General features: G+C 43.0%; 1 protein-coding gene and 4 non-coding genes across 6 annotated transcripts in view; 4 read left to right on the forward strand and 1 right to left on the reverse strand.

Moving 5' to 3' along the window:
• The window catches only part of bbs9 (Bardet-Biedl syndrome 9), a 266,939-nt gene that overhangs the window by 30,924 nt on the left and 221,344 nt on the right, over positions 1-14,671 (reverse strand). The gene's annotated exons all lie outside the window — the stretch shown is intronic.
• trnak-cuu (transfer RNA lysine (anticodon CUU)) lies at positions 714-786 on the forward strand. The gene has a single exon. It is a non-coding gene; the product is annotated as a tRNA-Lys (tRNA).
• trnar-ccu (transfer RNA arginine (anticodon CCU)) lies at positions 10,568-10,640 on the forward strand. Its single transcript has one exon. It is a non-coding gene; the product is annotated as a tRNA-Arg (tRNA).
• trnak-cuu (transfer RNA lysine (anticodon CUU)) lies at positions 10,980-11,052 on the forward strand. The gene has a single exon. It is a non-coding gene; the product is annotated as a tRNA-Lys (tRNA).
• Positions 11,802-11,874, forward strand: trnak-cuu (transfer RNA lysine (anticodon CUU)). Its single transcript has one exon. It is a non-coding gene; the product is annotated as a tRNA-Lys (tRNA).

Genomic DNA, 14,671 nt, shown 5'->3' on the forward strand with positions numbered 1-14,671 from the left:
CATCAGACTTTCTTGCACGCTCTTCACCAGACAGGTTTCTGTATTCATCTTCATGCTTGGTCGTGTAGTGGCGACTCAAATTATATTCTTTAAACACAGCAACCTGTGTACCACAGACTAAGCACACTGCTTTACCTTTAATTTCTGTAAAGAAATATTTGGCAGTCCATGTCTTGTTGAAAACACGGCATTCGTTATCAACTTTTCTTTTCTTGGGGTGTGCCGACATCTTGAAGGGTACCCTGGCGAACAGTATCACCTTCACTCACTCAAGTGTATACGCGCGTGAAGGCGCTACGTCTATGACGTGTATATGTAGTCAAAATAAAATTTCAAAATAAAAGTTTATTTTTTTTTTTATGGTGTATAATTGGTCCTACGCGGGCCGGACAGGGACGTACAAAGGGCCGGATGTGGCCCGTAATTAGTGAGTCGCTGTTATCCAATTTATCTCAGCACTCCCCAAAGCTGGCAAGATTTACGCCATAAATCAAAGACACGTTGGCATGCTGCATTCCAAACGTAAACGCACAAATAAGCGTGCATTCACCTGCAAAACGAGGCAACGCAAAAGTAGAATTAACTATCCAAAAGGAGTTTTTATATGATCTTTACGACTCAGTGTGTGCTTTAATGTAGAATATGTAGAGTACGTTACCCTGTAGAGGATCGTATTAATGTTATAAACCGCGTTTTCTTACAAAGTCGCATGTGCCCGGCTAGCTCAGTCGGTAGAGCATGAGACTCTTAATCTCAGGGTCGTGGGTTCGAGCCCCACGTTGGGCGACTGCTTTTGAAATTTTTTTTTCCACTCTTTTTAACCTTTCCCTTTAGTTTGTTTAAGCCACGTTTTTCAACCCCTTTTGAACCAAAGTACACTTTTATTTATGAAAAAGTTCCGAGGCACACCGTCTGTCGAAAATGTTTGAAAATGAAGTTATGTCAAATATTTTACTGTACTACCTCATAAGTAGGTAATTAGTTTATAAAAAGAAGAAAATAATACTTGAAATAAAAAATAATGATGTGCTTTATTTTGATTTTATTTTTTTTATTGCAATCTTAAACCGCATTGTTAGACAAGTTAAGTTATTAAATGTACTGTGTTCAGATTCAGATTCAGATTCAGATCTACTTTATTGTCATTCTAGTACACGTGTATACAGAACGAAATGTCGATGGATCTGACTCCCACAGTTTCCCTCAGTGTCCTTCAGTGTACAGATATAAATAAAGCTGTATTGTGTTATTTACCATAGTGCCGATAGTGCAAGAAGAGACGCTAACCAGATGTGCAAGATGGGCAGTCAGGTTAACAAGTCAGGTACACAGTACCATTATATTGTAAACAATAACACTGTAAGTAATAACACTGTAAGTAACAATAGTGCAGAGATCAAATGTGCAAGGAGTGGCAAGCTATAAAAAAAAACTGCCACTAGTGCAAAAGTCAAATTAGCAGCCGTTTAGATTTAAGTTAACTATATGTTAGATTGACCATTTAACAGTCTAATGGCCAGGGGGACTAGACTATTGCGGAGCCTGGTGGTCCTGCACCGCACACTGCAGTACCTCTTCCCAGAGGCTAGCAGAGTGAATAGTCCATGATGGGGGTGAGAGGGGTCCCCGGTAACGTTCTTAGCATGGGATAAGCAGCGCTTCTGGCCAATGTCCTGAATGGAGGGAAGTGTAGTCCCGATTATTTTCTCCGCTGTCCTCGTTACCCTCCTCACACTACCCCAGTCGGTAGCGCTGCAGCCTCCACACCACACAGAGATACAGCTGGTCAGGATACTCTCTATGGTGCCCCTGTAGAATGTGATGAGGGATGGTGGGGGCAGGTGGGCTCTCCTCATCCTCCGCAGGAAGTACAGGCGCTGCTGTGCCCTCTTAACCAGAGATGCAGTGTTCACGGACCAGGTGAGTTTGTTTGTGATGTGCACCCCTAGGAACTTGATACTGCTGACAACCTCCACAGCCTTGTTGTTGATGCAAAGTGGGGCATGGTTGGGCTGGTTTTTCCTAAAGTCGACAATGATCTCTTTAGTCTTGTCAACATTCAGGACCAGGCCCAGTGTTGTCTCATGCGCAGATAATTAGTACAGTGGGACCTCGGTTATCGCGGTTAATGGGGACTAAAACCACCCGCGATAGGCGAAAATCCGCGAAGTAGCGGCGCACCTTAAAAAAAAAAAAAAAAAAAAAAAAATTCGACCCGGTTAATGGGGACCAAAACCACTCGCGAAAAGAGAAAATCTGTGAAGTAGCGACGCCCCTTCAAAAATGTTTAAAAAAAAAAAAAAAACATTAAAAAATTTTTTTTTATTCTATTATTGTTTTTTTTTAGATCTGCAACGCTCTGAACCCGCAAACATGGAACCACGAAGTAGTGACGCCCCTTCAAAAATGGTTTAAAAAAATAAATAAAAAATATATGTATATATTTTTTTAATCTATTTTATTCTATTATTATTATTATTTTTTAGACCTGCGAAGCTCTAAATTCGCAAACGTGGAACCACGAAGTAGCGAAGCCCCTTCAAAAATGCTTAAAAAAATGAATAAATAAATAAATAAATATATATATATATATATATATATATATATATATATATATATATATATATATATATATATATAATTTTTTTTTAGGCCCGCGAAGTTCTGAACCCGTGAACGTCAAAGCGCGAGGTAGTGAGGTCCCACTGTGTATAAAAAGTGTATACAAATCTACTGCCACCTACTGATATGGATGACTATTACAGTTACTCGTCTGAAGATAACAAAAATACTGAATGATGGCCTGATTTTGTTGAAAGAGAAAATTGGGCAAATTCCAGCGGCACACTGGTTGAAAAACACTGGTTTAGGCTATCCCTCGTAGGGGCACCATTTCCCGTGGTGCGTCTTGGGTAAGTACAGCCCGGTGGCTCCCATCTTCCCCCAGGTCATCAAATTTACACATTGTAATTTACCAAAATTTAACCTCGGTTCATGGATCCCTTCACTGGCTGCGGATCAGGGGTCGGCAACCCAAAATGCTGAAAGAGCCATATTTGAAAAATAAATAAATAATAAAAAAAAAAAAACGGAATTAGTCTGAAGCTGCCAAAATTAAATGTCTTGTATAAGCCTTATAATGAATGCAAAACATGCTTTGTATGTATATTAGCTATATAAGCCTACAATCAAAATGACTGAATTGGATGGATTGAATTATGATTCATTGCCTTGATAAAATTAAAGAAATACGATAAAGAAATTGTCTCTCCAGTTTTCGTTCCCGTCTGGTTTGTCCTGTTCAATTTTGACTTCCTGTTTCAAAATCGATCCTGTCTGTCCCGTCCTGTCCGGACTTTTGGATTACTCCAATACCAAATATGCTAATAAAAGACAAAAGAAACTAAATATGAATCAAATGATGACACGTGGTAAGCTTTCTCTCCTGGCTTTGATCTCTTTGATCTCAGGCAAAACTAACATGAAATGCAGGGTTGGGTAGGGTTACTTTAACTGGATTACTTTCAATGACTTTTGGATTACTCCGATACCAAATATGCTAATAAAAGACAAAAGAAACTGAATATGAATCAAATGATGACACACAACACGTGGTAAGCTTTCTCTCCTGGCTTTGATCTCTTTGATACCCGGCAAAACTAACATCAAATGCAGGGTTGTGTAGGGTTACTTTAACTGGATTACTTTCAATTACTTTTGGATTACTCCATCACCAAATATGCTACTAAAAGACAAAAGAAACTCATCTCATCTCATCAGCCGTACCGCTTATCCTCATTAGGGTCGCGGGGACAAAAGAAACTAAATATGAATAAAATGATGACTCACAACACGTGGTAAGCTTTCTCTCCTGGCTTTGATCTCTTTGATCTCCGGCAAAACGAACATCAAATGCGACAGAAACAAAATGAAAATCAATCCAAACAGCTTGCCAACATCATTTTTGCCGTTCCATGTATTCCGTTACTCCCCAAGCCTGCACAAAATTTTGTAATTTTATTCATATTTCGTTTCTTTTGTCTTTTATTAGCATATTTGATATTGGAGTAATCCAAAAGTAATAGAAAGTAATCCAGTTAAAGTAACCCAACCCAACCCTGACAATTTTATAGGTTGTCATATTTGTACCTTTTTTCGTTTGTCAGGCCGGATTGATGAGCCAACCGTGGCCCATGTGGCCCAAGTGCCACAGTTTGCCCACCCCTGTTGTAACCCCTAAATTATTCTCTGAGACATGTTTTGACTGACGGGTTCTTCACTGACACGGTCCGATGGGGCCGAGGCGGCGAGGCGGAGACACAAACACGGAAACGCAGAGGGGGCCCCGAGACCAAGGGGTCCCCAGGTACTGGACGCGGTCATGGGAGAGCAACTGTACTTAAGGAGGAACTCAGATGCACAATCCATTTCTTTTTTTTGAGTTGTGTGTGCACGCGCAAAACTCTCCTTCGGACCGCGGAAATACAAACAGCGGCGTTTTGCTGATGTGCAAGATGAAAAATTAAGACGGGATGCAGCTAATGGCCATCGTGATTAGAGCAGTGATTCTCAAACTGAAAATAAGCCAAAGCTCCTTTTTAGTGAAAAATATCGAGGCACTGCCAAAAGACCAGAACGGAGACAAGACCCACTTGCGTTATGTTTCTCTTAGTTTTATTGGGAAGAAGGGAAAGGATTGCACACACTGGCACTTCTGTGGCGAGCGATGGCAGTGTCGGGAACGGAAAAAAACAGGTCAGTAGCCGGGAAAGGAGAGCAAAAAACATGGTCGAGATCAGCAACGAGTCGAAAACCAGGAGAGGGGAGTGGTCGTGGTCAGGATCAAAAACGGGTCGTACCCGGACAGGTGGGAGTCAGGGTCGAAAAAGGCTTGCCTACTATACACTGAGGTTTGCAGATGGACCGACAAAAGGGGACAGAGTGGGTTTAAATAGGGACAGGTAGCCAATCAGAGTCCGAGGCAGTTGGCACCAAACGAACGGGCACATCAGTAATCATGACAGTTTCTTATTCTTGTTTAGAATCCTAAATGATCTTGTTGCCTACATCCACAATATAAAGTTGTACGTACTATTTGTGGCTCAGGACAGGTTATTTACTTCTATCATTAGTCTTCCTGTAATTATAGATTTTTTTAACCCTCATATCCAATGTTTTCCTATATTTGTACCTTGTCTTTCTAGATGAATAATACAAAAAAATTACCAATACAAGTAAAAATAGCCAAGACTTTAGTATTGAAGTAGTTTGAATTCCTAAAAATACTTTAAAAACCTAATATAGAGCAGAAGGTGTAGTTACAAAATTTTGGAGATGACCAGTTTACAACACTAAAACCTTTGGAAAAGTGTAGAGACGCTCCCCTACTTACGACCATTCGACTTACGTAAAATGGTAGATACGAACATTTTTTTCGGGATGTTGAAAAATATCCGGACATTGCTGTAAGTTAGATTTTGTATTGTGCACCTTTTTCTGAGAACAGGACATTACTGTAGTACTTCTTTCCGCCACTACCGGCGTGTGGCACTGTGAGAGCACACCCAGAATCCACCGCGAAGAAGAAATCCGCTTCCTTTTCCTAGTTTGTGTGTAAACATTCTATACTGTATCTCCAGCGCACTAAGAACTTGGATGTTTTTATTGTTTAATATCTCATGCATCTATTCAATATGGTTGGTGTAAAGTGTGAAGAAAAGGCGAGCTGTTTCTTTTAAAATGAAAGTGGAAAAAGAAAGCTTAATGCGGTTGAGAAAATGGTTGGAATCGCATTTTCTTTGCCACTTTCTACCTCGGAGGAGGACCTCTTGAAGCCCATCTTCCAAAAGTTAATTAAACTCAACTTTATTTATCTTTATAGAGCATATTATTATGTGAACCACGAAAGAAGACCTCTTGAAGCCCATTTCTTAAAAGTAAGAGTAACTAAACTTTATCTTTATAGCGCATATTATTTTACGAAGTTTATTTTTTAGTACAAAACAATACCGGTTACTCATACAAGCCTTAAACATACTTAAATAAACCCTAAACATACAAAATATAGCGCTGAAGCAACTTACGAAAAAATTCAACTTACTAACAATCGATCAGAAGTAGGGCAGCGTCAGTATTTGAATTTTTTTAGAGGTTGTGAAAGAAAGGTAAATGTTTGACTTCTCTTTCTAAAAGTAAATCAATGATTGTGCACACTTGCGCGTAGTAATGGTGCATAAAAATGACGCCCATGGTCACGGACGGTGGGAGGAATAGTTGTTTCCTTTGCCGTGCTTTTTTCTGTTTATTTATAATTTTTCAGGACGAATTTCTGTGTCCTCCATTCTCTCACGTTCGTCTCTGGTACCATGTATAAAAAACGTGATAATGAGATCAATTCTAATGCCTTATCATATGTCATCTATAACATAGATTTAAAGATATAGCGTCCCCTGCCCACTGCCCAATGATTGCTGGGATGGGCTCCAGCATCCCCGCGACCCTACTGAGGTTAAGCGGTGCAGCTGATGAGAAGATTTTTCGACTGATGAATGAATCCATTCACAAATACCGTAAAACCCCATGAATAACACTCACCCAAAATTTGAGGTTTATTTTAGGGGAAGAAAATTTGCATCATGGGCAGCACGGCGGCGCAGTGGTTAGCGCGTGTGCGGCACAGCTCTAAAATCTTGGGAACCTCCTGCGTGGGTTCAAATCCAGCTACCGGACTTCCTGTGCGGAGTTTGTATGTTCTCCCCGTGCTTGCGTGGGTTTTCTCCGGGCACTCCGGTTTCCTCCCACATTCTAAAGACATGCATTTCAAGTTGATTGGCCGGTCCAAATTGCCCCTAGGTGTGCATGGACGAGTGAGTTGTCTGTCCCCGTGTGCCCTGCGATTGGCTGGCAACCAGTTCAGGGTGTCCCCTGCCCACTGCCAGATGATTGCTTGGATGGGGTCCAGCACCCCCGCAACCCTACTGAGGATAAGCAGTGCAGATAATGAGATGAGATGAAATGTGCATGATGAACAAATAAATATAGTATTTTTTCACTTTAACCATTTTTTTAGATGTTGTGAAAGAAAGGTAAATGTTTGACTTCTCTTTCTAAAAGTAAATCAATGATTGTGCACACTTGCGCGTAGTAATGGTGCATAAAAATGACGCCCGTGGTCACGGCCATGCTGTACCCATACACAAAATACAACGGAGGACGGTCGGACGGTAGGAGGAAGCGCCCACATTCCACACTAATCCTGATAGGACGTAACGGGCGGGGATGCGAGAAGGCACCGGGCTTGCCGGGCGTCGACACTTTGGCAGCGCTTCTTATTTACGAAGGCTTTGCTTTTAAAGCTTGTTTGCGTAGCGCTCGCGAAGAATACGAGGCGTACCGTTTCAAAGACGGGTCCGATCCGGTACGTGCGTATACCATTGCAACACGCGTGTTCAAAGGGAACAAAGACAGCAGTGTGTCCCGCAGAGAGCGAGAGTGGGCGAGACACATCCAGAGTACAGGACTTATTTATCTAACTGAGAACTGTTTTATCCCACGTGCCATCAATCTAACAGACTCTCCGCCCTCACATCTGTAACATGTTAGCCATTGTGTTCAACACGGTGAGAGTTTTTCCAACAACTGACAATAAATCGTTAAAATGTCACACGGTGGGTATATTAGGTTACATTGTGTTTCGTAAAAACTATATACCGTAAATTCCGGACTATAAGCCGCTACTTTTTCCCCAAACGTTCAACCTTGCGGCTTATTCAGTGATGCGGCCAATTTATGTCATTTTTCTAAAGCTCGAGTACAAAAGGTAAGATTTAGACCGGTGGAATATATGCACAGAGGAAGACTGCAACTTTTTGGCTTGTGCCTAAATTAAATTAGCGTAAACATACCCTCATGCAAAATGCTAAAAGAAAGGCACATAAAAAATCCACCATCACAAACAGGTTCCGAAAAGCCGGTCTGCTGAGTGACGGAGAGGCGGGCACAGAATCAGGAGTACATGATACTTCCAGCGACAGTGACAGCGCGAGGGAGGCTACGGGAGCGTGGGACGACGTCTATACGACAAAGTTTCTTTCCGACACTGAGGAAGACGACTTTGATGGCTTCAGTTCTTAGGAGGAAGATGAGGACGGTTTACCGTGATTTTTACAAGTACGGTATGTTTTTTTAACAGACCCGATTACTGTGTTGCGAGCGTGTTGCTAGCGTGTTGCTACCTGTCACAGGCACTGTTTGGGATGAAAGTTATATTATTATTAAAGCTTTGAAAACTCTCTCGATGTACCGTCTTTCTTCGTAAATATGTGTAACCATGTATAATATGTATTTGCAACTGTATATAACAAGCTCGGTGGCCTTGGGGGTATGGCACCCGCCCCGAGACTGGGAGGTTGTGGTTCAAGCCTCAGCTGAGTCATACTGAGGACTTAAACATTGGTACCCGTTGCCTCCCTGCTTGGCGTTCAGCATGAGGGGTTGGAATTGGGGGGTTTGGTCACCTAATGACTCCCAACACCTCAGTTGGGTTGAGCGAGGGGGCTGGGAATCCCCTCCTCTGAATCAATCTCACAAAAAGAGTCAGAAATGACTCTAGCCACCTCCTACTAGGGGGATATGGCTGTGATATATATATATATATATATATATATATATATATATATATATATGTATATATATATATATATATATATATATATATATATATATATATATATATATATATATATATATATATATATATATATATATATATATATATATATATATATATATATATGTATATATATATATATATATATATATATATATTATTTTTGTAATGTATTTATTTCAGACACTGATTTGATATGCACGGGCGAATAAAAAAGAAGGGGCGGTACAAACGCGGGGTGACGGGAAGCGGGGTAAAGGTGAGACCTGTTTGTGGACGCGGCGGACAATAGTGGATATATATTTTTCCCACCCTTACCTTTGGAAATATACACTTTTTTCCTTGGATTACTTTCAACGGGACCCGGACTCTGCAGGTCTGCATCAAACCTTAAGTACCGGTATCATTTTCCGTTCATTTTGCCGGCTGTGATTTTTGGACTCTGTACTTTAATGAAGGACATTCAGTTTCAATCGCGGGAATTTAAGTCGGGTTTGGGTTAATTTTGTGTTTGTGTTATATTTTTTTAATGTGGACGCATGCGGCTTATATACAGGTGCGGCTTGTGTAAGTACGAAATTGGTTTTCCTCTTAAAATGTGGTGGGTGCGGCTTATAATCAGGTGCAATTTACAGAAGTCAAGTCAAGTCAGGTCAAGTCATTTTTATTTGTAAACCCCTAATCACAAAGAGTCTTAAAGGGCTTCAATGGTTATTACACATACTATTTTTCAGACCATTATTACACCATCCCCTGATCTGGAACCAACATGAGGGCAAGAAAAACTCAATTTCTTTTTTCAGGCGCTGCTGTCACCAGTTTCCTGCAACAATGTCATAGATTACAGAGTACAGGAACACAATTTATAGTTTACAGCACTATGTGAGTCTGAATTTGGAGTTGTACAGTATGCATGTTCAGTGTAGTACCACGTAGAGCCACAATATGCCAGGCAGCACTGAGATAAACTGGAAGAATTCATATAAAGATTACAGTCACAAGAGGGTGAGAGGGTGTCTTGACACGATCCTGTGCCGGACACTGTCCAGCTTGTCAGGAGCTATGACAATATTATCTGTGCCTGGCTAACTCAGTCGGTAGAGCAGTAGAATCTTAATCTCAGGGTTGTGGGTTCGAGCCCCACGTTGGGCGTGTTAGTTTTACAATCCTGTGCTTGAAAAGTATCAACTTTACATCAACAGGCCAGGAAACTCCTCATCCAAAAAGCCTGGTCAGATACCTCACTTGATCAGTAAGTAGATCATGAGACATTTAAACTCATATTTGTGGCTGAGTGTCGCATTTTGGGTGTTAAAATACAATCCTGTGCTTGAAACATACTGGGTCAGATTGCGGACTAGGATATCTTCAACACCATGTGATATGCATCCTCAGAAGCCTTGCTAGCTTGTTGGTAGAGCATACCACTTTTGACACGATCCTGTACCGGGCACTGTCCACCTTATCAGGTGTGATGACATAGTTATCTGTGCCTGGCTAGCTCAGTCGGTAGAGCATGAGACTCTTAATTTCAGGGTCATGGGTTCGAGCCCCACGTTGGGCGTGTTAGTTTTACAATCCTGTGCTTGAAAAGTATCAACTTCACATCAACAGACCAGGAAACTCTTCATCCAAAAAGCCTAGTCAGATACCTCACTTGATCAGTAGGTAGAGCATGAGACATTTGAATAATTCTGGCTGTGAATCTCATTTTGGGTGTTAAAATACAATCCTGTGCTTGACACATACTGGATCAGATTGCGGACCAGGATATTTTTAACACCATGTGATATGCATCCTCAGAAGCCTTGCTAGCTTGTTGGTAGAGCATATTACTTTTGACACCATCCTGTGCCGGGCACTGTCCATGTTATCAGGTGTGATGACACAATTATTTGTTCCCGGCTAGCTTAGTCGGTAGAGTATGAGACTCCTTATCTCAGGGTCGTGGGTTCGAGCCCCATGTTGGGCGTGTCAGTTTTACAATCCTGTGCTTGAAAAGTATCAACTTCACATCAACAGACCAGGAAACTCTTCATCCAAAAAGCCTAGTCAGATGCTTTACCTGATCAGTAGGTAGAGCATGAGACATTTAAACTCATAGTTGTGGCTGTGAGTCTCATTTTGGGTGTTAAAATACAATCCTGTGCTTGACACATACTGGGTCAGATTGCGGACCAGGATATTTTTAACACCATATGATATGCATCCTCAGAAGCCTTGCTAGCTTGTTGGTAGAGCATACCACTTTTGACACGATCCTGTGCCGGGCACTGTCCATGTTATCAGGTGTGATGACACTGCCATTTGTGCCCGGCTAGCTCAGTCGGTAGAGCATGAGACTCTTAATCTCAGGGTCGTGGGTTCGAGCCCCACGTTGGGCGTGTTAGTTTTACAATCTTGTGCTTGAAAAGTATCAACTTAACATCAACAAACCAGGAAACTCTTCATCCAAAAAGCCGAGTAAGATACCTCACTTGATCAGTAGGTGGAGCATGAGACATTTGAACTCATAATTCTGGCTGTGAATCTCATTTTGGGTGTTAAATACAATCCTGTGCTTGACACATACTGGGTCAGATTTCGGACCAGGATATTTTTAACACCATGTGCTATGCATCCTCAGAAGCCTTGCTAGCTTGTTGGTAGAGCATATCACTTTTGACAGGATCCTGTGCCGGACACTGTCCACATTATCAGGTGTGATGACTGGTTAATTGTGCCCGGCTAGCTCAGTCGGTAGAGCATGAGACTCTTAATCTCAGGATCGGTGGTTCAGGCCCCACGTTGGGCGTGTTAGTTTTACAATCCTGTGCTTGAAAAGTATCAACTTCACATCAATAGACCAGGAAACTCTTCATCCAAAAAGCCTAGTCAGATACCTCACTTGATCAGTTGGTGGAGCATGAGACATTTAAACTCATAGTTGTGGCTGTGAGTCTCATTTTGGGTGTTAAAATACAATCCTGTGCTTGACACATACTGGGTCAGATTGCGGACCAGGATATTTTTAACACCATGTGATATGCATCCTCAGAAGCCTTGCTAGCTTGTTGTTGGAGCATACCACTTTTGACACGATCCTGTGCCGGGCACTGTCCATGTTATCAGGTGTGATGACACTGTTATCTGTGCCCGGCTAGCTCAGTCGGTAGAGCATGAGACTCTTAATCTCAGGGTCGTGGGTTCGAGCCCCACGTTGGGCGCATTACTTTTACAATCCTGTGCTTGAAAAGTATCAACTTAACATCAACAGACCAGGAAACTCTTCATCCAAAAAGCCTCGTCAGATGCTTTACCTGATCAGTAGGTAGAGCATGAGACATTTAAACTCATAACTCTGGCTGTGAGTCTCATTTTGGGTGTTAAAATACAATCCTGTGTTTGAAACATACTGGGTCAGATTGCGGACCAGGATATTTTTAACTCCATGTTATATGCATCCTCAGAAGCTAGCTTTTCTGGTAGAGCATGACACTTTTGATGTCAAGGTCTTCCAATTACAGATTAGTTGAAAAACGTTTACAATACTGTGCTGGAGATAGTCTCTTTACTAAGTTGGATCACAATCTGTCATGGAGTTTCAGCTGGTGTCCATGGGTGGGGCCAATAGGGCGCCCTGGCAACCGTGACAGAAGCTGGCGCCACATGGCGGGGGCCAATTGGACACCTGGCAACCTTGACAATGCCACCCTTTTCCGGTTGAGAACCATGGTCTCAGACTTGGAGGTGCTGATTAACATCCCGGCCGCTTCACACTCCCAACCCGTACCACTTCAACGCCAAGGCTGTATTAAAGGTATGAACAGAATCGGGTACCGATTCAGGACAAACTTGATGAAAGTAGTCCCTGATATCTCTCTCTCACATTCTGTAATCCAAGCACACACAGCTGCAGGGAAAGGCGCTTCCCGCGCAAACTGCCTAAATGATCTCAGAGGCGATGATATCATCACCTCAAGCTCGCTTATCGGCTTTCTTCTCACCGCCCTGCCACATTAATCTCTCACTTTTACGGCCCTCGGCGGACGCTCCTTCACCTAGTAGAAGGAAGTGTGTGAATGTGTGTACATTGTGTTTTTACTGCACTTCAACGAGAGTCTGCTTTGTATCGTGCTTTGGCTCGTAGTAGCTCGTCCCCACCTGGTTTGACATCTACTTGAAGGCCAAGATCTCGGAGATGTGTGTGTGAACGCTCGGCAGCTGCACGAAGCCCGAGAGTTTAAGCAGAGGACGGCGGCGTGGCGTACAGGTGGATATAAAAAAACAACAACTAATGAGGTCTCCCGATGACAGCTTTATGTGGTGAACCGTAAAGGTTAGCCGTTATTGGTTGTCGTGGAGATGGTGGACTGGAATGAAGTAGAGATGGTCCAATAAACTTCAAGCTTGGTAGCGCAGCATTTTCTTTCAGATTTCCTGCAGTCTTGTTGAAGCGATGTAGTTTGATCAGTAAACCAAGGGGTGCGTCTTCCGTGGCGAGCGATGGCAGTGTTGGGAACGGAAAAACGGGTCAGTAGCCGGGACAGGAGAGCAAAAACGTGGTCGGGCTCGGAAGGAAGTCGTAAGCCAGGAAAGGAGAGTAGACGTGGTCGGGGACAATTAGAGGTCGAAAGCTTGGATGGGAGAGTAGACGTGGTCAGGATTAAAACGGGTTGAAGCCGGGGACAGACGGGAGCAAAAAATGGGAAAGGTGGGAGTCAGGGTCAAAAAAGGCTTGCCTAGTGTTGAAATGAAATGATCTGCATTTATATAGCGCTTTTCAAGTCAAGACTTCCCAAAGCGCTTTACAGTGTGCTTCACATTTCCCAATAGCGGCCGTGCAGCCATGTAAGGTGCTAACCTGCTTATTGGGGGCATTAGGGGTTCAGTGTCTTACCCAAGGACACTTGGACATGTAACACGGAGGAGCCGGGATTCGAACTGCGATCTCTTGATCCCAAGACGAGCGCTCTACCTCCTGAGCCACTGCCGCTTATCGGCCTTCTTCTCAGTTATCTGAGGTTCGCAGACGGACTGACAACAGGGGACAGATAGGAGTGGGTTTAAATAGGGACAGGGAGCTAAAGTCCGGGGCAGTTGGCGCCAAAGGAGCGGGCACCGGTGCATCATATCGGTAATCATGACCCAAATTGTTTTAGATTGCGGACGTGTAGTCTCCCGTTGGCCAACTGAATCCAAAATTGCCCAATTGGATGACCCAAAGGAGCATACCATTCCCAATGGGCATGTGACGCACTTCCCCGTCTCAAACTGCCTCTTTGGGGGTACGAAATTCTATTGGCCGCGGCCCAGGTGTGGGGCTATTATACACCATTTTTTTTCCTCAACCGTCTTTGAAACAGTAAATGTTAAACCGTTTTAATATTTTTGATGGCGGACCATAAAGTTTGTGGTCAGCACTTAGTCGGGCCGAGAGAGACTACCCGATTGTAGCGTAAAAGGTAATGGAAACCTTTCAGGAAGTCAGTTCCAGCTAGGACTGCGTTTGGCTCATCTTTTGGTCGTGAATTTCATCAAATGGAAAATGAAGGATTGGCGTCTATGGCTCTCAACGACATTGAACGTGTTAGGATTCTGAAAATGTACCGTATATTCTCGACTACAAAGCGCACCTGATTAAAATCGGCATTCGCAAATTTAAGGAAGAAACACACCAGATTTTAAGCTGTGCCTGTCAGGACCAGAACGGAACCGGATTGTGATCCGAATATGGAAATGGATGCCGGTGTCTGGGACGGTAAAACAGGTTGGTAGCCGAGACAGGGAGAGCAAAAACGTGGTCGGAAACGAGTCGTAAGCCACGACAGCAGCGTAGACATAGTCGGGATCAAGGATGGAACGTAAGCCGGGACAGGGGAGCAGACGTGGTAGGGATCAAAACGGGTCGTAGCCGGAGACAAACGGGAGCAAGAGCAGGACAGGCGGGAGTCAGGGTCAAAAAAAGGCTTGCCTTGTATCAATAGAGGATCATAGACGGACTGACAACAGGAGAGTGACAGG

The sequence above is a fragment of the Urocampus carinirostris genome, chromosome 2, assembly GCF_059441175.1.
Source record: "Urocampus carinirostris isolate Australia breed hairy pipefish chromosome 2, RoL_Ucar_1.0, whole genome shotgun sequence".
Classification (NCBI taxonomy): domain Eukaryota; kingdom Metazoa; phylum Chordata; class Actinopteri; order Syngnathiformes; family Syngnathidae; genus Urocampus; species Urocampus carinirostris.